This window comes from Ambystoma mexicanum, chromosome 7q, assembly GCF_040938575.1.
Source record: "Ambystoma mexicanum isolate Mex_15411 chromosome 7q, UKY_AmexF1_1, whole genome shotgun sequence".
Taxonomy (NCBI): domain Eukaryota; kingdom Metazoa; phylum Chordata; class Amphibia; order Caudata; family Ambystomatidae; genus Ambystoma; species Ambystoma mexicanum.
The window spans coordinates 589,921,667-589,946,870 of NC_090941.1; the positions used below are offsets into that span (position 1 = coordinate 589,921,667).

The 25,204-nt window shown below is 39.9% G+C and overlaps 1 protein-coding gene across 5 annotated transcripts in view; it reads left to right on the forward strand.

The window, feature by feature from the left end:
• The window catches only part of TRPC4 (transient receptor potential cation channel subfamily C member 4), a 1,757,650-nt gene that overhangs the window by 122,782 nt on the left and 1,609,664 nt on the right, over positions 1–25,204 (forward strand). The window lies entirely within an intron of this gene.

Genomic DNA, 25,204 nt, shown 5'->3' on the forward strand with positions numbered 1-25,204 from the left:
TGTGCTGGAATGGTGAAATTCACTATACACTCACAGGAAGATCCACAAGAATTTCTAATGTACTTACTACAAGTACTGGAAAACAAAAACATACCTATAAATGAAATCTTCCAGATTTCATACATGTGGAAACATACATGCACTCTCTGCAACAATGTGACACAAGAACAATTCCCCAATGAACGCTTTGCATATATATCAATACCTAATTGTGAATCCATTCCATTTCAGCAACTTGTACAAAATGCAAACCATGGTAGATTATGTTCTACCTGCAATTCAGATAATTGCTCCATGTTAGTAATACAAACACATAGTAAATATGTAATACTAATGCTTCTACGTTACAATGCAGATCGTACCAAAAACAACTGCAAGCTGACTGGATTCACACATGGTCAAATATCACTTGGTAAGAAAACCTTCACAACAATAGGTATAATCTACCACGCAGGAGCCACAACCAATTCAGGGCACTACACTGCATATATAAAAAAAAATGTGGATGGTTTGAATGTAATGATAGTACCATTACTCTAAAGCAGAGATTACCAGCAAATCTTACAAACGCTTATTTAATGTTCTTAAAACCAAAATTTGATAACTAAACTTTACTTAAACCTTGTAGTAAAAAAATATAAACTGTTTGAATATTCCAAAAGCTATCTAACTGCCAAAGATTTGGCAACAACTAATCAGATAAATTAATACCACTAAATTAGAGCATAAAATGGACAGTTAGAATACGCCAATTGGTATCTAACTGTCCCAAAATGTAACAATATCCAAACAGATAAATCAATACCACTAAAATATATAAAAAAAATAGACAGTTAGAATACACCAATTGGTATCTAACTGTCCCAAAATTTAACAATATCCAAACAGATAAATCAATACCACTAAAATATATAAAAAAAATAGACAGTTAGAATATGCCTACTGGTATCTAACTGCTCCAAAATTTTACAATGTCCAAACAAATAAATATGTTACTGCTCCAAAAAAATGCAACAAGCCAATGTATAAAGCATTACCCAGAAACAACAAGTGAACACTGAAAACAAACAAACAAATAAACTGTAGCATACCAGAAAAAGTTTTTTTTTAATCCAACATGGATTCTTTTTTCTCCCACAGACCCAATGATTTTAGCAACAAACACAGAAAGTGAGCAAATTGCACAGTACTCTGGTTTGTAATCTCCTAAATATGAGGGTAAAAAAAAAAAAATGTTTATTATACAATGTAATAAGTCATTACAAAATACTAATACTAACATGCTATTTTCTTTTATCGCAGAAATGAACAAGAAATACATGTACTCCAGTTACTAAACCAAACAGTAAGTATATTATACGCTCTATGCCCTGGCTACAACCATCGCAGCATATCACACCCATAGTATCTTATAACTTTGTTCCTTATAAATTTGTTTTTGACCCAAAGTTATAAGCAACTATAAGTGTGATATGCTGCAGTGGCTGTGGCCATGCACCCAACACTTTATGCCCTGGCCACAACCACCGCAGCATATCACACCCATAGAGTCAAATATATCAACTATGGCCTATGGAAACTTTTAATGTCTGCATACATTATGAGTGTTCTTAGAACACTTTCAACTTGCCAGCGAACAATACGGACAGCATCTTCAGGACACCCCCTACGAACATTTCAGGACAACACAAGAGTTCTAAGAACACTTTTAACTTGACAACGAACAATACGGACAGCATCCTCAGAATACCCCCATTTTGTTTATTTGTGAACATTTCATGACACCGCGAGTGTTCTTAGAACACATTCAACTTGCCAGCGTATAATACGGACAGCGTCTTCAGGACACTCCCTACGAACATTTCAGGACAACGCGAGAGTTCTTAGAACACTTTCAACTTGACAACGAACAATACGGACAGCGTCCTCAGAACACCCCCATTTTCTTTATTTATGAACATTTCAGGACACCGTGAGAGTTCTTAGAACACTTTCAACGTGACAATAAACAATACAGACAGCGTCCTTAGAACACCCCCATTTTGTTTATTTACGAACATTTCCGGACTCTGCAAGTGTTCTTAGAACACATTCAACATGACAATGAACAATATGGACAGCGTCCTCAGAACACGCCCATTTTGTTTATTTATGAACATTTCAGGACACCGCTAGAGTTCTTAGAACACTTTCAACTTGACAACAAACAATACGGACAGCGTCCTCAGAACAACCCCATTTTGTTTATTTACGAACATTTCCGGACACCACAAGTGTTCTTAGAACACAGAACACCCCCATTTTCTTTATTTCCGAACATTTCAGGACACCGCAAAAGTTCTTAGAACACTTTCAACTAGACAATGAACAATACGGACAGCGTCCTCAGAACAACCCCATTTTGTTTATTTATGAACATTTCCGGACACCGCGTGTGTTCTTAGAACACATTCAACTTGCCAGAGAACAATACGGACAGCGTCCTCCGGACACCCCCATTTTGTTTATTTACGAACATTTCAGGACAACGCGAGAGTTCTTAGAACACTTTCAACTTGCCATCGAACAATATGGACAGCGTCCTCAGAACACCCCCATTTTGTTTGTTTGCAAACATTTCAGGCCCCCGCGAGTGTTCTTAGAACACTTTCAACTTGCCAGAGAACAATACGGACAGCGTCCTCAGGACACCCCCATTTTGTTTATTTACGAACATTTCAGGACAACGCGAGAGTTCTTAGAACACTTTCAACTTGCCATCGAACATTACGGACAGCGTCCTCAGAACACCCCCATTTCGTTTATTTATGAACATTTCAGGACACTGCGAGTGTTCTTAGAACACATTCAACTTGCCATCGAACAATACAGACAGCATCTTCAGGACACCCCCTATGAAAATTTCAGGACAACGCAAGAGTTCTTAGAACACTTTCAACTTAACAATGAACAATACGGACAGCGTCCTCAGGACAACCTCATTTTGTTTATTTATGAACATAATACAGACAGCGTCCTCAGAACACCCCCATTTTGTTTATTTACGAACATTTCAGGACACCGCGAGAGTTCTTAGAACACTTTCAACTTGACAACGAACAATACGGACAGCATCCTCAGGACACCCCAATTTTGTTTATTTACAAACATAATACGGACAGCGTCCTCAGAACACCCCCATTTTGTTTATTTACGAACATTTCCGTACACCGCCAGTGTTCTTAGAACAGTTTCAGCTTGCTTTGCGAACAAAACAGACACATATTGAGTCCTAAGAACACCCCCCATTCAGTTTATTTAGAACATTTCAGAACACCTCTGATGTCCGCAGACAAATCGAACACAACAAGAATGTCTACCACATAAAAAAACACCTTTCAACCTATCTCATACTCTCCCACCCTCCCCAAACACTCCTACACACCAAAACACTTTACTAAATACACATTTTGAACCAAGTTTCACCACACTGTCTGTGGACGTCCACGAATCCAAGATGGCGGGCGCTACCGAAAATCTGACAAGCTTCACGCTCCACACCGTCCAATCAGTTAACACGTCGCCTGTCTGCGGACACCACGCAAACTGATTGGCCAATCAGGACACTGTCCACGGAGCGAACAGGGAAGTGTGTCCACGGACCGAACACAGATATCACTCATTTTTTATGACCTACTTTTTGGTCATTTTTAAAAAAACTACTGGATGGATGTTCACCAAATCTGCAAAAGCACGCTTTTGGGACCAAGCCGCTACTCCTGGTCCAAATTTGGTAAAAATCCATCCAGCGGTTTGGGCTGTAGGCACGAGCAAAGTTTTTTCCCCATTCAATCTATGGGAAAAAATAGTTTTGGGACCCCCCCTATAACTTTGCCACCCCTGGACGAATCTTCACCAAACTTTGCAAACACATTCAGAGTGGGCCATATACATTTCTTGCAAATTCTGGTGAGAATTCGTCCAGGGGGATCGAAGGTATAAGCCGCCCAAAAAGTGCTCTTCCTATGGACTACCGTGGCCATGAAGTTATGGTTTAGTTGGTGTTTCCATAGGAAGAGCACTTTTTGGGCGGCTTATAACTTCGCTCTATCTGGACGGATCCTCACCAAACTTTGCAAAAAAAGTATATAGCCCACTCTGACCATAGACTGAATGGGGAAATAACTTTGCTCACACCTACAGCCCAAACCGCTGGACAGATTTTCACCAAATTTGCGGCAGGAGCAGCCGCTTGGTCCCAAAAGTGTGCTTTTGTAAATTTGGTGAAAATCGATCCAGTAGTTTTTTAAAAAAAGACCAAAAAGTAGGTCATAAAAAATGAGTGATATCTATGTTTGGTCCACGGACACACTTCCCTGTTTGCTCCGCGGACAGTGTCCTGATTGGGTAATCAGCTTGCATCATGTCCGCGGACATGCGGAGTGTCCGCTGATTGGATGGCGGTGAGCGTGAAGTGCGTCAGATTTTTTCTGAACGCCCGCCATCTTGTATCCGCGGACATTCGTGGACAGCACAATGAAACTTGGTGGAAAAATACTATTTAGTGAAGTGTGTTGGCATGTTTGGGGAGGGTGGGGGAGTAAGAGATAGGTCAAATGTTGTATTTATTTAGGTGGCAAGTACCCCTGCTGTGTTCGTTCTGACCGCAGACAGCAGCACGGTCCTTAATGTCCGTAGTTAATGAAAATGGGGTGTCCTTATGACACGGTACCTATCCGTATAGTTCGCATGCAAGTCGAAACTGTTCTAAGAATACATCAAGTGTCCTAGGATGTTCATAAATAAAAAAAATGGGGGTGTCCTGAGGACGCTATGCCTGTCCGTATTGTTCATATGCAAGTTGAAACTGTTCTAAGAACACAAGTGGTGTCCTGGAATGTTCATAAATAAACAAAATGGGGGTGTCCTGAGGACGCTATGCCTGTCCGTGTTGTTCGTAGGCAAGTTGAGTCTGTTCTAAGAACACACGCGATGTCCTGGAATGTTCATAAATAAACAAAATGGGGGTGTCCTGAGGACACTATACCTGTCTGTACTATTCGTTGGCAAGTTGAAACTGTTCTAAGATCACTCATATTGTCTGCGGACATCAAAAGTGTCCATAGGGCATAGTTAAAATGTTATTAAACCAAACAGTAAGTATATTACAATAAGTACAACCACCGCAGCATATCACACCCATAGTGGCTTATAACTTCAGCACCCAAGACCACATTTATAAGCAATGAAGTTATAAGCTAGTATGGGTGTGATATGCTGTGGTGGTTGTGGGCAGGGCCTATAGTCTTGGGTGCATGAAGACCAAATTTATAAGCACCGAAGTTATAAGCCACTATGGGAGAGATATGCTGTAGTGGTTGTGGCCAGGGCCTAGAGTTTTGGGTGCATGGCCAAGACCAAATTTATAAGCATGGAAGTTTTAAGCCACTATGGGAGTGATATGCTTTAGTGGTTGTCGCCAGGGCCTAGACCCTTGGGTTCATGGATAAGACCAAATTTATAAGCACCAAAGTTATAAGCTACTATGGGTGTAATATGCTGCAGTGGTTGTGGCCAGGGCCTAGAGCCTTGGGTGCATGGCTAAGACCAAATTTATAATCACCGAAGTTATAAGCCACTATGGGTGTGATATGCTGCGGCGGTTGTACTTATTATAATATACTTACTGTTTGGTTTAGTAACTGGAGTACATATATTCTTTGTCAATTTCTGTGATAAAAGAAAAGATCATGTTAGTATTGGTAGTTTGTAACGACTTATAACATTGAATAATAGACATCTTTTATTTATTTTCACCCTCATATTTAGTAGATTACAAACCAGTGTACTGTGCAATTGGCTCAGTTTCTGTGTTTGGTTCTAAAATCATTGGGTCTGTGGGGAAAAAAAATCCATGTTGGATTAAAAAACCTTTTTTTGTTATGCTACAGTCTATTTGTTTTTTTTGTTTTTAGTGTTCAATTGTTGTTTGTGGCTAATGGTCTATCTGTTGGCTTGTTGCAGATTCTTGGAGCAGTTAGACACCTGTTGGCATATTCTAACTGTCTATTTTTTGTCATAATGTGGTGGTATGGATTTATCTGTTTGGTTATTGCAAAATCTTGGGGCAGTTAGATACCAGTTGGCATATTCTAACTGTTTTTTTTAAAATATAATTTAGTGGTTTTCATTTATCTGTTTAGTTATTGCAAAATCTTGGGGCAGTTAGATACCAGTTGGCATATTCTAATTGTCTATATTTTGTTATTATGTAGTGGTATTGATTATCTGTTTGGTTATTGCAAAATGTTGGGGCAGTTAGAAACCAGTTGGCGTATTCTAACTGTTTATTTTTTTATATAATTTAGTGGTATTCATTTATCTGTTTAGTTGTTGTAGAATACTGGGGCAGTTATATACTTGTTGGCATATTCTAACAGTTTATAGTTTTTAAATTGAAGTTTTGTAAATAAGCGTTTGTAAGATTTCCTGGTAATCTCTGCTTTAGAGTAATGGTACTATCATTACATTTGAACCATCCACATTTTATTTTTAAATATATATGCAGTGTAGTGACCTGCATTGGTTTTGGCTCCTGTGTGGTAGATTATACCTACTGTTGTGAAGGTTTTCTTACCAAGTGATACTTGACCATGTGTGAATCCAGTCAGCTTGAAGTTGTTTTTCGTACCATCTGCATTGTAACGTAGAAGCATTAGTATTACATATTTACTATGTGTTTGTATTAGTAAGGTGGAGAGATTATCCGAATTGCAGGTAGTACATAATCTACCATGATTTGCATTTTGTACAAGTTGCTGAAATGGAACGGATTCACAATTAGGTATGGATACATACACAAAGCACTCATTGGGGATTTGTTCCTGTGTCACATTGTTACAGAGAGTGCATGTATGTTTCCACATGTATGAAATCTGGAAGATTTCATATATAGGCATGTTTTTGTTTTCCAGTACTTGTAGTAAGTACTTTAGAAATTCTTGTGGATTTTCCTGTGAGTTTATTCTAACACAGTAGTCCAATTCTTGTCTTATTCCATGAACACTATACGTGTTGTCAGGATTGTTTGTTGCGTTTCGATGAAGTACTAACATTTGCAAACACAATTGGTATGTACCGTGTAAGTAAATGTTGTCAACAATTGGTGGCAATTGAAATAGAATATTCATTGCTACATTTACGTAGCAACTTACACCTGTTATAGTTGAAAATTTAAATGGACCAGATAAGTCTGTGTCCAAGTCATTTTTTCAGAATGTGTGTTGTTTCTTTGAAGAAGTGCCCAAGTTACTTTGAGTAATAGGTTCTTCTTTGGTTGTGGTAATTGATGAAGTATTAGCTTCTTTTACTCTCTTTGGAGGATTTGCAGTGACATCCTGTTGCTTTTCTGTTTGAATTAGTTTTCTTTTACAACGTGTTACTTTTTGTGGAACAGGATATGTTTTTACATGGGGTGTATAGTGAACAAAGTCTATTGTATTCTAAAATGAAAGGAATATCAGCGTTTACTTTACTTGCATCAAAGTTGTTTAGAAATAGACCGTCAAGTGTACGTAAGCGTGATAGTGCTATGTAGCTCATGCCTTCTTTAAAGACTGTAATGAATTAACTGTGTTACTAATATCTATCAATGCTTTGTCTAGGGTAAGACCTTGTGATTTATGAATGGTGACTGTATGTGCAAGAGTTAAAGAAAATTGTTCTCTATGTACATACATGTCTTTGAAGAGAAGGAATCGAGCTGTTGAGCATCCTATCCTTTTCACTTCTGAAAGTTTGTCAAAGAGAATATTGACAAACTGAATGTTGTTGTCACGTGGGTATGTTTGAAAGCCAACAGCTGTACCCAGTGCTCCATTAACTAGTCCTTGATCAACATCAAGGTTACGTTTAAGCATTACTCTACAATTTAAGGATAATTTTAATATATTTTCCAAACCATCTGGGTTGGAGATTGAATTTTCTAAACTATTTAGTCTTGTTGTGGCTTGCTCACACATGGGTAGTGTCATACATATACGTCTAGTTTGTCTGTGGTGGTAATTTCCATTATTGGTTGCATTTCTTTATTTAACATTCTTTCATTGAATTTGAAACAGCTTGCAAGAGTTGGCATTAAGGCCATACAATTGACATTTCTGTGCACTAATTGTTCCATAACATCAGTAACATCAGTAGCACATGCATTATCGCCATAAAGTGCATGAATGTGCTGGTTTTTCAATATTGCTTGTGTTTCTTGAGATAGATGATAGCATTAGTGAGATCTGCAGATTGCCACATGTTTTCTGTTAATTCTCTGTATTGGAAATGTTGCCAAAGGTTGACATTTCCTATGCTGCCGATAGTTTTACGGCAGAGTTTGTGTCCTAAGGTTTTAAAAATAGGTTCAACTTTCACTGGTGTCAAATGAAGAAGATCTCCGAAAACAATAATCTGTTTTACTCCAAAGAGCTCTTCCTAGTTTGTTTTGAGTACTTCTTGTAATCTGAGGTGAATCAAAGCCAACATTAGGTTGGATTCCATGCTCACTTAATCTATTAGTAGCATTTTCATTTGTTTTAACACTCTGCGTAGTCCCATTGCAGCTTCTGTAGAAAGTTTGTAATAGTCTAATGTGTTTTGGTGTTCTACTGGCAGGAGTAGTAATCGGTGTAAAGTAACACCACCTATGTTGTAGGCAGCTAAACCTGTGGGGGCAGTGACAACAGCTGACAGTTTGTTGTTTGTCAATTGTTGAAGGAACTTGCTGATGATTTTGATTAAGAATGTTTTGCCTGAACCAGCTTCACCACTGACGTACAGTAGTATAGGTTTGTAATTTTGGCAGGTGCATTCTTTATTTTCATGTTGTACACCATGTGCAATTTGTTTTGTTACTTCTTGAAAAATGCTACGCTGCTCATTGTTTAGTTTTGATTGTAGTATAGTTAAGTCTTCTTTATCGTCATACTGACACATGGTGTTTTCTACTTCTGTCATAGCTAATTCTGCCTCATTTGCTATTAGTGGCTGTCCCAGTGGTTCTTGGCGTCCTGTTACAAAAGGTTGACTACTGTCTTGAGTGTCCTTATCTAGTTGGGCCTGGAGTTCTTTTTCGTGTTGCTGTTCATTGTGCAACATTGTTTTGTAGTGTGTAAAGTTTACATTGGTTATAGTGCTTTCATTTGCTTTGAAAGCATCTTCGTAGGAGTCATAGTTATCTAGTATTTCTTCTTCTTTTCTCCATGGTTTAAAGAGTTGTAGCAGGGACATGTAATATAGTTCTTTATGTTGAGGAGTCTTTAATGACAATTTGATATGATTAATTAAACTTGGTTTGGTGAGTTTACTAAGCTGTCTTCATAATTTGTCACTCTGTATCTACCTTTTTTTTCATCTGGTTTTATATTATTTTTGTATGTGAAGTTTTGGGCTATGTGGTATAGACACATGGTTTCCAAAGTGGTACTTCTGTTTGGGTAGTATGTGTACAGAAAATTGTTTTTCAAATGTCTTGGCTGTTGGGATCATTTTTGGCTATTGTTTCTATGTCGTTGTATGATTTGAGAACTCTTTTTCTAGATTTAGCAGGACCACGACTTAGCCATTTTCCATACAAAGCAGTACCGGCTAAACAATCTGCTGCTTCATAGGAGCCACATTCTCTATGGGAGAGCATTTTTATGCCCAAGCTATACAATTTCTGAGACAGTGTTTTGTCTGATGACAGGTCATTCCAGAGGTCTTGAAGCTCTGTAACATATTGTGCAACTGCAGTGGAATTGTCTGCAATGTACTAAACATCTATGTTTGCATTCCATAAGAGAGCAATGATTGCATTGTAATCATTGATATATTTTTCTTCTTCTGTTCTTTTTATGTAATATGTATTTTTAGGTGATTTACCTTTAACACTATGTCTAACTGAAGACATGAAGTTGTTCCCTTGTCCTGTTTTTTTAACTGGTCTAGGGAAAACATAGCAGCATTTGGTGTAGTATTTCCCTTTGTTTTTGTATTTGCAACAACAATATTTGCCACATTTGTGTCTTTTAAATTGTAAAATTTGTGCATGAACATCACTATTTGTTGCTTCCGATGGAATTTCAGAAGTGACATATTTTTCGATAAACTGTAACACAGTGGCATCATTGTCTTGACCAAATTTAGGAGCGTTTTTAATCCATAAAAGCATGTGGATATGTGGTGCTCCTCTGGCTTGGTATTATTTTCTCCAAAAGAAGTGTTGCACTTCTCCGAGGCGAGGAACAGTTTTATTAAAAATAAAGTGTAGCATAGCAATGAAGTGATGATGAAAATATCATGAAACATTAACAGGATCTAGAGAACAAAGTTCTCCAGGTGTTAATATATCTATGGTTTTTTGTTTTTGTTTGATATGCATAGGAAATCATGTAAATCTTCCGATGCATATTCAGCACAACTTAATGTAACAAACCAAGTGGGTGGGCCAAGGTTTCTTATCATACAACGAACATCTCCTTGACATCGGAACCAGTACTCTTTAGTACCACGGATGTTTGCTAATAGATTTGTAATACTTGTTTGTAAAACCTCATCTTTTTCTTGCACTTTTTGTAATAATTGCGTAGCTGACATATTTTGAAAGTTGGTTCCTGATTTTAATGTGTGTGCAACTCTGTAACATAGAGTTGCTAGTTCACCTTCAAAGAGTAGGTGGAATATGTATTCCACATTTTGTCTAAATCTGGGATCTTCAGAATACATCCGTAACGAGCGGTATTCTGATACTGTTATTTGAATAGGTATATCATTGTACCTTCCTCCTTTGCCAGTAGGAAAGAGTAGAGGAAAAGCATATGCTTCCATACTTTTTTCCCATATGCTGATAGGACATCCTTTGGTTTGTCGCATTTGGTACGTTTCTAGTGCATCATCTATGGTGTCATTAGAGAGTAGTGGATGAATTGTATAATGGTTTAAAATATTGGATACTATAGCAGGATCTAGAAGCTCAAATCGACCAGTTTCTGGTGACTTTTGAATTATTTCAGTGGTTTCCTTCAAGTTTTCTTCAATATTCATTTCTTTGTAGTATTCATTATTGTCTTTTAGATATTGCAAGGCTTGTCTAACGTTATGTAAGTCTACCAGTTGTTGCCAATTTTGTTTGTCTTTTGTAGGTACACCCTTTACTAAGAAAATTAAAGATTGCTCTATTGGACGTTGCACTCCCAGAGTGTCCACATTTTGTTTTAGATCTAATGGTAAATAAATTACATTGCCACAAATGCCTTTCACCAATGCAGAGGCAGGTAATTTTTCTGTTTTTGGTTGAAGGCATATTATTGCTTGAAAGGGGTGCACTGTTTGAATTATGATGCTCTCAAATAAATTGAGTTGTTGTAGGGGTTTTGGTAGTGGGAATAATTCAAAATTATTTGTGATAGCACATGAAGGAGTTTGGTTGTTGTCACGTTTTAGAGTGCAGTTACTGCAAAGTATTAAGGGGTCAGTTATTTCATATTTGTTTTCTGCTATAAGGTAGATAGCTAATTCAAACCATTTAGAATCTTCATTGTCTTCTATTTTGTTTGTTAGGTCTACAGTTGTTGTGTTACTTTTATAAAAAGTTCTGCGGCAACACACACACACATGGTTTGGTACTTCAGCAGATGTACTTTTAAATTTCAGTATTTCTTTTTTTTATGTGTGTAGTAGAAGGTTGCCATGCGTAGAATTGTTGCTAGTCTGTTGTAAAGCTATTGCATTTTGTAAGTGGCTTTCACTTCCAAAATATTTTTTCTGGATATAGTTGATTTCTTCGAGTAGGTCTTTGGCTGAACATAGTGTGTGCATACCATTCCGTTTGACTATGTGCAGTCTTTATATTTTACTTTAAATATGTTAGTTCAACATGCTTTGCAAATGTGTGTGTAAAAAGAAATTAAATAGCAGATAGTTTTGGAAGTGACAGTTGATTATAGCAGATGGGAAAAATTACAGTAAGTTAATTTCATAGGTTATACAGGTTAAAAGACAGTTAATCTGTTTATATGCATTTATAAGAATTGTACATGAACTATACAGAAAATATGCATACCTGTATTTTGTGTTCATGCGTATGGATATGCATGCAGCTGCAAGTAGAAATCTTGGAGACTTGTACAGTAGTTCTTGTAGTAGGTGCTTTCCAATGATATGACACTTGTACTCAGAGTGATTAACAGTATATTTAAGTGCTGATCTATGATGATGGAGTTAGATGTAGAGGTCTCGGATCTGATTGGTGGATGGTTGTGTGACTGTTTAGCTGTATCCAATCAGGGAATGGCACAGAGAGTGAAGTGGAAATGGTAGAAGGGCTGTCCATGTTACGATATGTCCGGGGACATGGCGGTAGTCCGCGGACATTGCGTGTTACATATAGGGATTTTGGGGTGGGGAGGCATGGAAATGAGAATGAGCAGAGCAAGGGATTGGTCAGTAAAGTTTAGTGGGTGTGTTGTGTTAGGAGAGAGTTTTGCAGAAAGTCTTTTTCCTGAGAGAAGAACAGATAGCTATCGCTGTGTGTTTCAGAAAACAGAATGTCTGGATTTTGGGAGATTCGTGGATACATTGGTTGAAGGTGCATGCAGAAAGCTGGAGAGTAGCTGTAGATCTTGGATTCCCACATGTGGAAGTGCACTGGCATGGAGTGCGTGGTATGAAGTGGCTGTACTTGCTACCTCTCTGTGCTACTTTGGAGAGGGACCATCATACAGACATAATTATAATTCATTGTGGAGGCAATAGTTTAGGACATGTGTCTGGAATTTCTTTGCAATTTGCAATGAAGGAAGGACTTGGGAAGGTCATGGACATGTTTCCAAATTCTTCTATTTTTCTTGGATTGCGCAGAGACAAATGTGACTGCGTTCTTCTTCATTTGGTCCACAAATGGGGGAAGCGAGGCGCAATGTTAATAAGGCTGTTTGTGCCTTTCTAAGAGATGGTGGCATGTCCTCTTTTCACAATGAAAATATTATGTTTCGAAGCACATACATTTTTCAAAGTGATGGAGTCCATCTTACTTATGCTGGCAATCAGATTTTTCTGAGAAATGTACAAAATGCATTGCAACCTTTTTTGGAATTACAGCCATCCATTTTGCAGTAGGTGTTGACCATTTCAAGTTTTCAAACACAAACAAACACTACCAAAAGGCTCTTTTCAGAGCCACCACTTCCCCCCAGAGAAAAGTGCAATGGTTATGATAGGGCAGCACCCCAAAATTTTAGATGTCCACGAACTGTATGCTGACTTCTAAAAAATACACAGGGCCCTGCTCCATTTATTTGCCACTTCTTTTTTTAAACTGTGAAAGGCGGCTCTGAAAAGAGCCTTTTATTTTTTTATTTTTGTTGTTTTATATATTTTTTGTTTGGCAGTTGGAGAGAGGAAGATGTAGGGTGGGCCTTACTTCTCGTAGTGGGCAGGTCTTCTTGTGCTCTGAGACCGTAGTCTTGAAAGCACTACAAAGTCTCTCCTCCCTGCAGAGTACTGTGTCACAGTACATACACACAACTGTGACCCTCCAAAGGTAAGGGTCATCAGCATTGCGAATGGCCTGTGAGGCAGCTGGAGGAATAAGCTGTCCCACAGCAGTGTTCCTTGTGGTGACAGGATCGGAAACGGAGGATGTAGTAGAGGAAGTCAACCTACTATGCTCCTTGCAAAGGTACAACCTTGCGAATGGCCCCACCATGGAATGGCCTTAGGTGTTGCTTCATAGTTGTCGTACCAAAGCTGTACGAACCAAGCCTCCCGCGACTGAGCACCATTTTGCACTCTTTGCAGGTGACTTTGTCCGCACGCGCCTTGGGTACATTACCATGAATGGTAAATAACCGCCACAGCCAAGAGTCATGGCGAGTGCTGGTAGTAGGGACTTCCACTACCTCATCCTCTTCATCCTCTTCATCCTCCTCTACATCCTCACTTCTGTTCCCCTCTTCAGGCCCTTGAGGAGGTGGTGGTGGTGGAGGGGGTGGGGGTGGTGCTGAGGCAGATGTAGCACCAGGTGGAAGCAGAGGATCCATGGTTGCCATCAGGTTTCTGAAAAATCAGGAAGATTGGCAGCCAAAGTACAGTGTTCTGTCAGGTAGCCAGAAACACCATGAGAATGAGCTCTGGGGTGTGGCCTTTTATAGGGGTGCTGGTACGCGCTTCGCGGACACCCGTTCTGTCCGCGGACAGATCAAACACCAAAAAAAGGCTCAAAAAGTCCCATAACATATGTAGAAAGTCAGGATCATTGTCTGGGACATGTACTATGGTGATTTATTATTATAAAATATTGTGGATTGCCTGAAAAGGTACTTTTAAATTGTTCAGGGACACGAACAGTGTCCGCAATCAGAACATATGCTTAGCATGGGTGCTGTCACATGATGGCGTCGCGAACATGTCCGCGAATGGAACGGGTGTCCGCAGGACACCAAATGCATGGGAACTGTTTTGCACATGCGCGTTGGTGTTCTATAGACAGTGTTCGGGTCCTCAAAGTAATTAAAAGTGCGACACAAGTGTGCCGGACATCTACGGACAGGCGTGGTGTTCGTAGGAATTATGGGTGTGGTGCGCATGTGCGTAGATAGTCTACAGACAGTGTTCGGGTCCTGCAACTAATTAAAAGTGCAACACAAGTGAAACGAACAGTTACGGACAGGAGGTTGTTCGTAGAACAGTTTCAACTTGTCTACAAACAATACGGGCATTCATAGAGTCCTCAGGACATCCCCACTTTGTGTATTTATGAACATCTGAGGACACTTGATGTGTTCTTGGAATAGTTTCAACCTGACTACGAACAGTATGGACAGGTATAGTGTCCTCAGGACACCCCCATTTTGTTTATTTACAAACATTTCAGGACACCGTGTGTGTTCTTAGAACAGTTTCAACTTGCCTACGAACAATACAGACAGACATAGTGTCCTCAGGATATCCCCATTTTGTTTATTTATGAACAACCCAAGACACTTGATATGTTCTTAGAACAGTTTCAACCTGCCTACGAACAGTTTGGACAGTCATAGTGTCCTCAGGACACCCCCATTTGTTTATTTACGAACATTTCAGGACACCACGTGTGTTCTTAGAACAGTTTCAACTTGCCTATGTACAATACGGACAGACATCCTCAGGACATCCCCATTTTTTGTTAATTTACAAACATCCCAGGACACTTGAAATGTTCTTAGAACATTTTCAACCTGCCTACGAACAGTACGGACAGGTATAGTGTCCTCAGGACACCCCCATTATGTTTACTTACAAACATTTCAGGAGACCCTTGTTGTTCGCGGACACCAAAACTGACTTTTTTTTAAAAAAGCACAAAGCACAAAGGACTAAATTAACAGACACATAAGATTTATTTTCACGATATTATATATATGTACAATTTATGATAGGGAAGAGGAAGCAGAAACTGACACACACACAGGGGAATTGGGGTGTTCAAGAGGATGGACAGGAGAAGATGAAGGAATGGAAGTCTCATCAAAACGTTTTTCTATGTGGGGAGGGTTTAGGGATAATTGACTGGGATATGGAGAAGGGTGACAGGTACATGTTGCACAATGGTATCTATTTTTTTCTTTTATATGGTCCTCCACAAAATCTTTCAAAAGGTGGAAATTTGTCATGAGCTTGTTCATTTTTTCTTCCATGCGCTGAAGAGTTTGTTCTAAAGTATCTTGTTGTGTGTTGTTTTCAATGTTTGTATGGTCTGTTAAATATATATATATATATATATATTCAAAAAAGGGAAAACCAATTTCCCAGGACCAAGATGGAACCGGGAAGAGCTGACCAGTGGAATGCACTCCCAAGAACAGCAGAGAAAGTCGTTGGTGACTCTCTGCACAGAGGCAAAACACAATCCAAAGTTTTACCAGACTAACAGTGCTTTATTAAATGTCAGCATGGCAAGGAAAGAATCCAGAAACGACGAGTTTCACGGTGCAGAGACCGCTTGATCACGTTTAAAAGTGCAGACATAAACAAGGTGACTTTAAAAAGGGTTCTTAGTCTCTTTGATCTCTGTGTCGGATAGAGTGTATCCATTTCACACACGGTGCTTTAACTACATTTCAAAGTCAGACATCTTTAAATGTATAAAAAGCTTTGTAATTACTGCACATTGAAGATGCTTCTTAGTATATAAGTCTCTTTTCTTAGCGGTATTTACATACATTATTAGCACTTTCTCAATTATTAAATAGAAATAAAAAATAGTTAAACAACTCACATATTGTAAATGACATAACCACATAGATAATTAGCGCTTAGTGCATTTCATTCCAAGTGGGAGAGTAAACATATTTTGAGCGTGTTAAAACACTTAATGCATATAATAGTTCTCGTTTCGCTTCCGTGACTTTTTGTTGCAGCCTCAAAGTTATTTGCACATTCAAAACACCGTGTGTGTGTGTCCTTTTCCTGCTGTGACCAAGTGTATTACTAGATCATACATCCGCCTTTTTCAGTCTTATGCGGAATTATGATATTCACACAGAACCAATTATTATATTTAATTATAAGCAAAGAAATAAACAAAGGATGTTGCTTCCATTCCTCAATTAAACATATGCTGTGATGTTTGATGGAACATTAGAATTAGGTGTACTACCTTGTGCAAAATTACAAGACAGCAACAGCCCAAATACATAGTTCCGAGTGAACTAATCCTAGTCTCTAAACTGCTAGTTGCCTTTTTGCTATAAAGTGCCAAGTGCATGTCTTACATAAAGTACAAAGTGCCTAATATAAAGTGCATGGTGCCTGTAAACATTCGACTTGTGCAAAATGGCAAAGGGATGGTTACAATATACACGTTACACCAGAAATTCGGTCTTTAAAAATAGTTCACAAAGACAGCATTGTGAAAAGCAACATTCTTGCACAGCATAAAATAATTATGGGTCTAAGATTCGAAAAATCATGTGCTAGGTTCGGAAGGAATAAATAGAAGGGCAGAAAAAGAAAGGGAATAGCAGAACAGAGACAGGATAAAAAATACCCAATTATGAGTGTAACCTTGGCGCACTTTCATGAAACAAAATTAGAAAAAAATATAATGGAAAGCAATACATCACAATTCTAAAAACAAAAGTGTATCCTCTGCTATGCTAGGGCTAGGGCGATAATATCATACTCAAATGAGCCCTATAGAATGATCTATATACTGAACCCAAAAAGGGTTCCCCCTAAGCAAAAACAGTGCGGATTCAAACATAAACTCAGACCCTACGGGGAAATTCAGTGACCACTGGCATCAGCATTACATGCCTATAGTTGAAAGAGAAAAACAGAAATATAGAATTAAGGAAGCAAAAAGTAAAGCAAATAGAAAGGCAAGTAGAGAATAGACTACAAGAATAAAGCTAACTATAAAGAATCAATAAGAGAGATGCAGTCAAAAACCAGAAAAGATCATATAAAAATGCCATATAAGGATACCTTATAAAAATACCTTATAAAAATATCTCATAAAAAATACCATATATGAATTTCACACGTCAAGCTTAGTACATCTGATTGAGAGCCCTCAATCAGCTTGTGGATCTCAGACTGTTTATATACTAATTAGTACTAAGGAGTATCTATGCAGTCTCACATATAAAATGTATGATTTATAAAGAACGTATATTAGGAAGGCACTCTCATTACAACTAATATAAAAAGAGAGAGAGGGTGGAAAAGGAGAATGGAGGTAAAGGTTGAAAACAGAATATGTATATTTTAAGTGCACATAAAGTAATGCTTATTAATTTGGTTATTTGGTTATATAGAGAAGTATCTACCACTAGTTTCACTATCTTCAGACATTTCACCATGTGGGAAATTCTCCTCAAGCCATTCTAAAGTATTTGACATTTCTGTGAGGAAAAAAATATATATATTACTTTTATTGTATGTAATATAGACATTTTAGAAATATATAAGAAAAAAGAAGTTTACTTACTAGATTGTGGTAAATTGTCTTCTCACTGTTCTATAGGTCTGCTGTTGCTCCTAGTTTTGCAGTTTCTGTGAGGTAATTATGTTAGAAGCATATCTTTCTTGTTTTGGTATATTCCATTTTAGTATACGTGGTATTTAAATGGATGGTTGATGTATTATATATATAGGTTCTACTTCTTATTTATTACTCCATATAATGTGTTTGTGTTTTGGTTTTCAACTTGTGCAGTGTTCATATGGCATGATATAACAATTTAAGGTACCCCTGAGTTTTTGGGTAGTGTTGCTGTTGTCTGCAGACATCAAAATCTCCAGCTGGGGGTTCAGTATGTTCTATGTTACATATATATAAAGTCAGAGATATTATGGTTAAGTTGCACTTCTAAAAACCTATGAAAATCAGTAAAAAAAACTTTGTTAAAGGGACATTTTGGTTAAGTTGCACTTCTAAAAACCTATCAAATTCAGTAAAAAAAACTTTGTTAAAGGGACATTATGGTTCAAAGTGAAAACGAAAAACCCTTGAAATTCGGCAGTTATGGTAAACTAAGCAACCATAACTCGCACCACCGTGCACTGCTAAGACTAACACCCAGGACATCAAAGATGACATCACAAATGTCATTGATGACATCACTGATGACATCACATGTGCATTTACTTGTCATGAAAGCTCTGTACAAGGGATTCTTATAATGTTAAACAAAAAGTGTCAAGGATCATTGGAATAATTATCATGAGCTACTTAGTACATTAAGCAATGCATTGATATAAATAGTATTCTATTATGAAGATCTATCCAGTATACTAAGCTACTCATGCAGAAACATAGGCAGTGTTTGCAGTATACATGATGAAGGTGCAATATTCATAATTTTGCCATGTTGAATAGTGAAATGATAACTGCTTTCTCATTAGAGTTTTGCGTACTATGAAACATGTAATAAGTAGCTAATTAAACCCACTTAATACATAATTGCATTATTACAGACAAAACACAAAGAGACAACAACACATACAAATATGAGTATATACAGGGAAAGTGAAGTAAGCAAAAAAGCAGAAGTAGTAGCAGAAAGAGTTCATAACCTAACTGATTATCTTTATGCAGAGAAATGATTGCTCCGTTTCAAAGCTGCTACTTACCCTATGTATGTGTATCACATGGTGTGACTGGACCCTAAGGAAAGGAGTGTGAGTACAATGTATACAAATATGAATATATATATATGGAAAGTACAGTAATAAAAAAAAACACTATGAGAAAGTGCTGATAAGCCTAATGATCATCTTCATGCACAGAAAGGATTGCGCTCTTTCAAGCCTGTGTCTTCCGCTATGTATATGTTTCATATGATGTGACTTGACCCTAAGGGAATTACTGTAAGAGGATAAGTCTACAAATATAGCACCTTTTCAATTTTTAGTTCTTGACTGTTACTGAACAAAACCATGTGGTCTAGATATGTCAGTAAAGGAAAAAAGGGGGAGCCCAACATGTGATGTCGTCTTTGATGTCCTGGGTGTTAGTCTTAGCAGTGCACGCTGGCACGAGTTATGGTTGCTTAGTTTACCTTTTATCCATTGCACAGGACACGGGGGGCAGATTTATACACATTACCGGGACTCTCTGGGAACGCACCTTATCCATGCTAGCCATTTACGCACCACCAACCTTACTTACCTCCCTAATTAACAATGTAACACCTATAATCACTGCAGATCCCTCGAACTTGGTGATAGTGGGGGAGACTTCAATGAGGTCATGAATCTGGAACTTGATCTCACGCACATCCGTACGAGAAACCCCTCCACATGTACCAAATTAGCCACGTTTGTGGACGCTATGGGACTGAAAGATGTGTGGAGACATCTACACCCTAGCACAAGGGAATACTCATTCCTGACTGGGGCACATGCCTCATTGTCAAGGCTTGACCACTTTTTTCTCCTGGCATCCGAACTGCACTTAGTAAATTAAGCACAGTTCCTATCCAGAGGCATATCAGACCACTACCCACTCATGTTAGAAATTAGCACTGATAGACTGATCCCCCTGCCCACCTGGAGGCTAAACAGTTACTACCTGGGTTTCCCAGATCTATTATAGCATGCCCAAAAAACCACAGAATCGTACTTTGAATTGAATACACTCTCTGTGGGTAGCCCAACAATCGTATGGGAAGCATGTAAACCGGTACTAAGAGGGGAACTCATCTCCTGGATCGCGGCCCATAAGAGAAGACAGGCTAAATCACTCCGGGAAGCTGAATTGCGAGTACAAAGGGCAGAGGCAGCTCACTTATCCCAAGGCCAACCAGAAACACCACCGGGCACTACAACTAGCACAAAAACAACTACAGAATGTTGCCCTAGACAACGCCAAACAGGCACACACAGCAATGCGTGCCAGAGTGTACGAAACCGGGGATAATTCGGGCAAAATGCCTGCATGGCTGGAGAATTGAGATGAAGGGCTCGGACATGTCAGAGCGATTAGGACACATGGGGACACACTGATAAGAGCGGATCGAGACATCGCGTAAGGGTTTGCTTCCTACTATAGGGAGCTCTATAAAGCACCAACCTCCCCCATTGACACCGCAATACTATTGGGATTCACCCTTCCCTCTTCGACACCTGAGCAAAGAGTTCTGCTAGAAAATGACATCACAGAGGATGAACTGACCGCAGCCATGGCGGACCTCCAATCTGGGAAAACCCCCGGACCCAATGGCTTCTCGATAGAAATGTGGACAAAAATAGGCACAAACGTAATCACACCACACTTATTGAAAATGCATGAAACCTCCCGCAGTGAGGGGTCCCTCCCACGAGACCTGAGACAAGCCACTGTAGTGGTATTACCCAAAGCAGACAAACCTCCAGATAGATGCAGTTCATATAGACCTATTTCTCTCATCAACACTGAAAACAAAATCCTAGCGAAAACACTAGCCAACCGGCTCCAGCAAATTATAACCTTCTTAATTCAACCGGATCAATGTGGATTTATGCCACAAAGATCCACGCGCATGAACATACTTCGATTATATACAGCGATAGAAAACGCGACCATTATTCAGGGCCCACTAGCCCTGTTGGCGGTAGACTTTGAGAAAGCGTTCGATTCAGTCAACTGGGAAGTGATCTGGGAAATAATGCAAATAATGGGATTCGGGCCCCAATTCATGAGCTGGGTCAAACTACTGTATAAATCACCAATAGCGGTCGCAAAAGTAAACGGTTACGTATCGAACCCCTTTGAAATAGGAAAAGGGACCAGACAAGGATGCCCACTGTCAGCGATGATATTTGCGATAGCAATCGAACCACTAGCGATAGTACTAAGAAATAATGAGACATGGAAGGGCTTCCGCTGGTCAGAAAACTGGGAGGACAAAGTGTCCTTATATGCGGATGACTTGCTTGTATACCTGAGCGATCCAGTAAGATCCTGCCCCATAGTGACTGAATTACTGCAACAATACGGCGCCTTCAGCGGTCTGCGGGTTAACTGGGCTAAATCCACTCTGTTCCCACTAGGGCAGGAAGACCAAACGATACCGCCCCAATGTCCTTACCAGGTGGAGAGGTAAACAGTTCAAGTATCTGGGCATACTGGTCACAAATAACCTGAATGATTATATCCCCAGAAATTTACACCCAGTGATGACAAGACTCGCGGAAGACTCCCGACACTGGTCATCCCTTCCTCTGACACTACTAGGCAGAGCAGCTCTCTTTAAAATGATGTCCCTGCCCCGACTCCTATATATATTACAGAATGCCCCACTTTACGTCCCCCCAAACATATTCAGAAAAATAGATCAATCACTTCGGAAGTTGCTATGGAATGACGGTCACCCACGCATAGCACTTGCCACACTCCAAAGATCCATATGGGAGGGCGGAATAGGGCTTCCCCGAATGCAGACATACTACTGGGCCAGCCAATTGACAAAAGTGAATGACCAATTGCACGGGGACACAACTGCGCCGCATAACCGTTCATTAGAAGCTGACACTCCTGAAAATCCTGTTATGCAATATCTCTATAAGAAGAGGGCCCGAACAACCACTTCCAATATGCGGACACACATAACCCAAATTTGGACGGACACACACAAATTCGTGGGATGGGGGAATATGCTGTCACAAGCCCAGCCATTGTGGAATAACAGAAACCTTCCGGGTGTATACAAACTTCCCAAATGGCCGTATTGGTCTCAGCATGGAACACTCACATTGGGCGACATCGTGAGAGAAGGTAACATAATCCCATTCGCGGAGCTAGTTCTCCGCTTTGCACTTCCCCAAACCGAACAAAACCACTACACCCAATTGCAACACGCACTACAAGGTAACCTCCCCGACATGACCTCCCTGCCGGAATATACCCCAATAGAAAGGAACCTATTACCGGAACAAATCACCCAAAAAATGATGTCAGTCTTATATAGTGCCATAACATCCTTTGGCACAACAGAATTGCTAGCACTACAGACCAAATGGGAGACTGACGTGGGTGCAATACTACCAGAGGAATGGGTCAGGGCACTGATGTTCCCTAGGGAGGTGGCCATATCGTCAAGACTTAGGCTGATTCAGTTAAAGATACTACACAGAGTATACTATCCTAGAGTGGCCCTCTATAAATGGGGAAGGATAAATGATTCAACTTGTCTGCGATGCAAAACAGAGGAAGGCACCTTCTTTCACATACTGTGGAAATGCGCAAGCATTCAACAATTCTGGGGGGCATGTTGTAACGAATTATCTAGAGTCATGGGCAAAGAGATTCCTAAAGAACCTAAGTTATTACTGCTGGGAATAGACGATGAAATTGAACTGACAAGATACGAAAAACTGTTTGTGTTCATCACTACCGCACTTATCAAAAGAAACATCACTCAAAATTGGGGATCGGAGATGACTCTGAGTTATGAACAATGGATGACAGATGTAGATGTTTGTGTTGCAATGGAGCGCAGGGTATACTCGGCCAGAGGATGTCTGGCCAAGGCGCAGAAAGTATGACAAAAGTGGGAAGACACCCACTGAAAGGTGACTTTGGACAAATGGACACGTATATATACTGTGGTATTCCGGGACGCCTATGGTGCCCTCAAAGCGGGGGAAACAAATGTAGCTCCTGTAGAGGAGCAGGGACTCAGTCACTAACCTGTATCAGCAGTGTGCTTGTATTGTTTGTTTGTTTTCAAAAATCCAATAAATTATGTCATTAAAAATAAAAACATGTATTTGAGAACCCTGTCTCCAAGACGAACTCCTTGTATTTGACAAGGTAAACTAGACAAGACTCTTGTGAGAGGCTTCTTTTGAGTTGTCTTATTGCCTTGGCTTGTTCTGGACCCCACTCCCACCCCCCCCCCCTTCAACAGATGGATCAGGGGTCTTGTGATATCTGCGTAATCCTCAATGAACTTTGTACTGTAATTAGTCAGTCCAAGGAGGCTCCATAGCTCACGCAGATTTGTGGGGTCTTTGATTTTCATGAGTGCTTCTACTTTCTTTTCCTGGGGACAGAGACCCTCAGGAGGTATCTCATGCCCCAAGAAATTGACAGAGGTCCTGCACCACTGTGCCTTTTGGAAAGATAGTTTTGCTATGGCCCCCCTCAACTGTGGCAGAACATAACAGATCTCTGCTATGAGTTCCTCCACAGTTGAGCTTTTGATCAGAACATCATTTACATAGGCCAGGTTACCCCTTTCACCCAAGTCGGGCATGGCCTTATGCAAGAAGATATTAAATTAATTGCTGGAGTTGATGTATGCGAAGGGAGTCCGGGTCCATGTATACTGCTGCCACCCGAAGGTAAAGGCCAGCTTGTATTGGTCCTCCCTACTGAAAAGTACGGTCCAGTACCCATTGGTCAGGTCAATAGCAGTGTATACCTTTGACCCCTGGATCTGGGCCAGCCCTTGGTCAATGTAGGGAAGAGGCCATCGGGAAGTGTAAACCCATTTGTTTAGCTCCCTTAGGTCAGCACAGAGTCTGGCCGTTTGGTTTTAAAATCCCCAGCACCGGATTTTCGAAGATGCTGTGGACTGGACAAATTATCCCACGGGACTCGAGGTTTTTAATTATTACTGTGAGGGACTCCATAGATGCGAGAGGAAAGCGGTATTGCTTCACAAACACTGGAGTCATACCAGGGTCCGTAGGAATTGTTGTTGTATGGATTCCGGTGCGGCCACAGTCATATGAGTCCACCGCAAAGAGATCCTGAAAATCTAAGAAAACTTGATTCAACTTTAGATTTTGCTCCAGAGTCTCACAGGCATCATTTAGGCTGACTCTCTCTTCAACCGTTTGCCTGAAGCCCGGAAAGACTTCTGGTTTGGCTATCTCAGCGGCCTCCTCCACCTGGGTGGAGAAGTCCCTGGTTAAAGTACTAACTTGGACTGATGGCTTCAGGTGGGGAAGGCAGTCCTGGTGGACTTGAAATATCACCTCATGCCTCCTGAAGTCACAGGTCACCTCTTCCTTACCGTAAGGGCAGGAAGAGTACACCAGGAAATTTCCCCCATGCCGGGTGACGATCCTGTCTGGTATTGTGTCATTGTCGCTATTACTGTCAAAACAGTCATTGGGGATTGGTCTTATCAGTTCATTACCTAAATCTATGGAAAAATGTTGGTCAATAATGGTGCCTGCACCCAGATTGATACTCCTAAGGTCGCTGTTATCCACACTATTTGAATGGTGCTGCATTCTGTATTGACTAGTGGTGTTGGTTTTACCCCCAACCCTTGCTGTTAGAGATGGGCGTTGAGGTGAACATAAGCGACTTAATTTTGCAGTTTCTTTCCTCCTTTAATTTTTACTTTAAGTGGGAATAGTTGGGGCCGTTCTGGGATGGTGACTTCCTCCCCAATCTGAACTTCAACTGCATATGGCAGCAGTTGAGCTGACCAAAATGCTTTCTCTGGATCATCAAAGTCCATGGAATTACCCGCTAATCGGGACCATGCTTTGAAGTTTATCAGCTCCAAACAAATGGCAAAGCAATTGAGAATGTCGCTGCCTAAATAATATGCAGCTCGGACATCTCGCACGACCCAACAATTATGTACTATGCTCTTGTTGCCTATGGAAATTTGAGCATACACCTGCTAGGCAGGAGATGTTTGGAATTGCGAGTTTCCAGGTCCATTTCCCATTTGTCTATCAATTTAAAGGTGGAAATGGCTGGATCTTT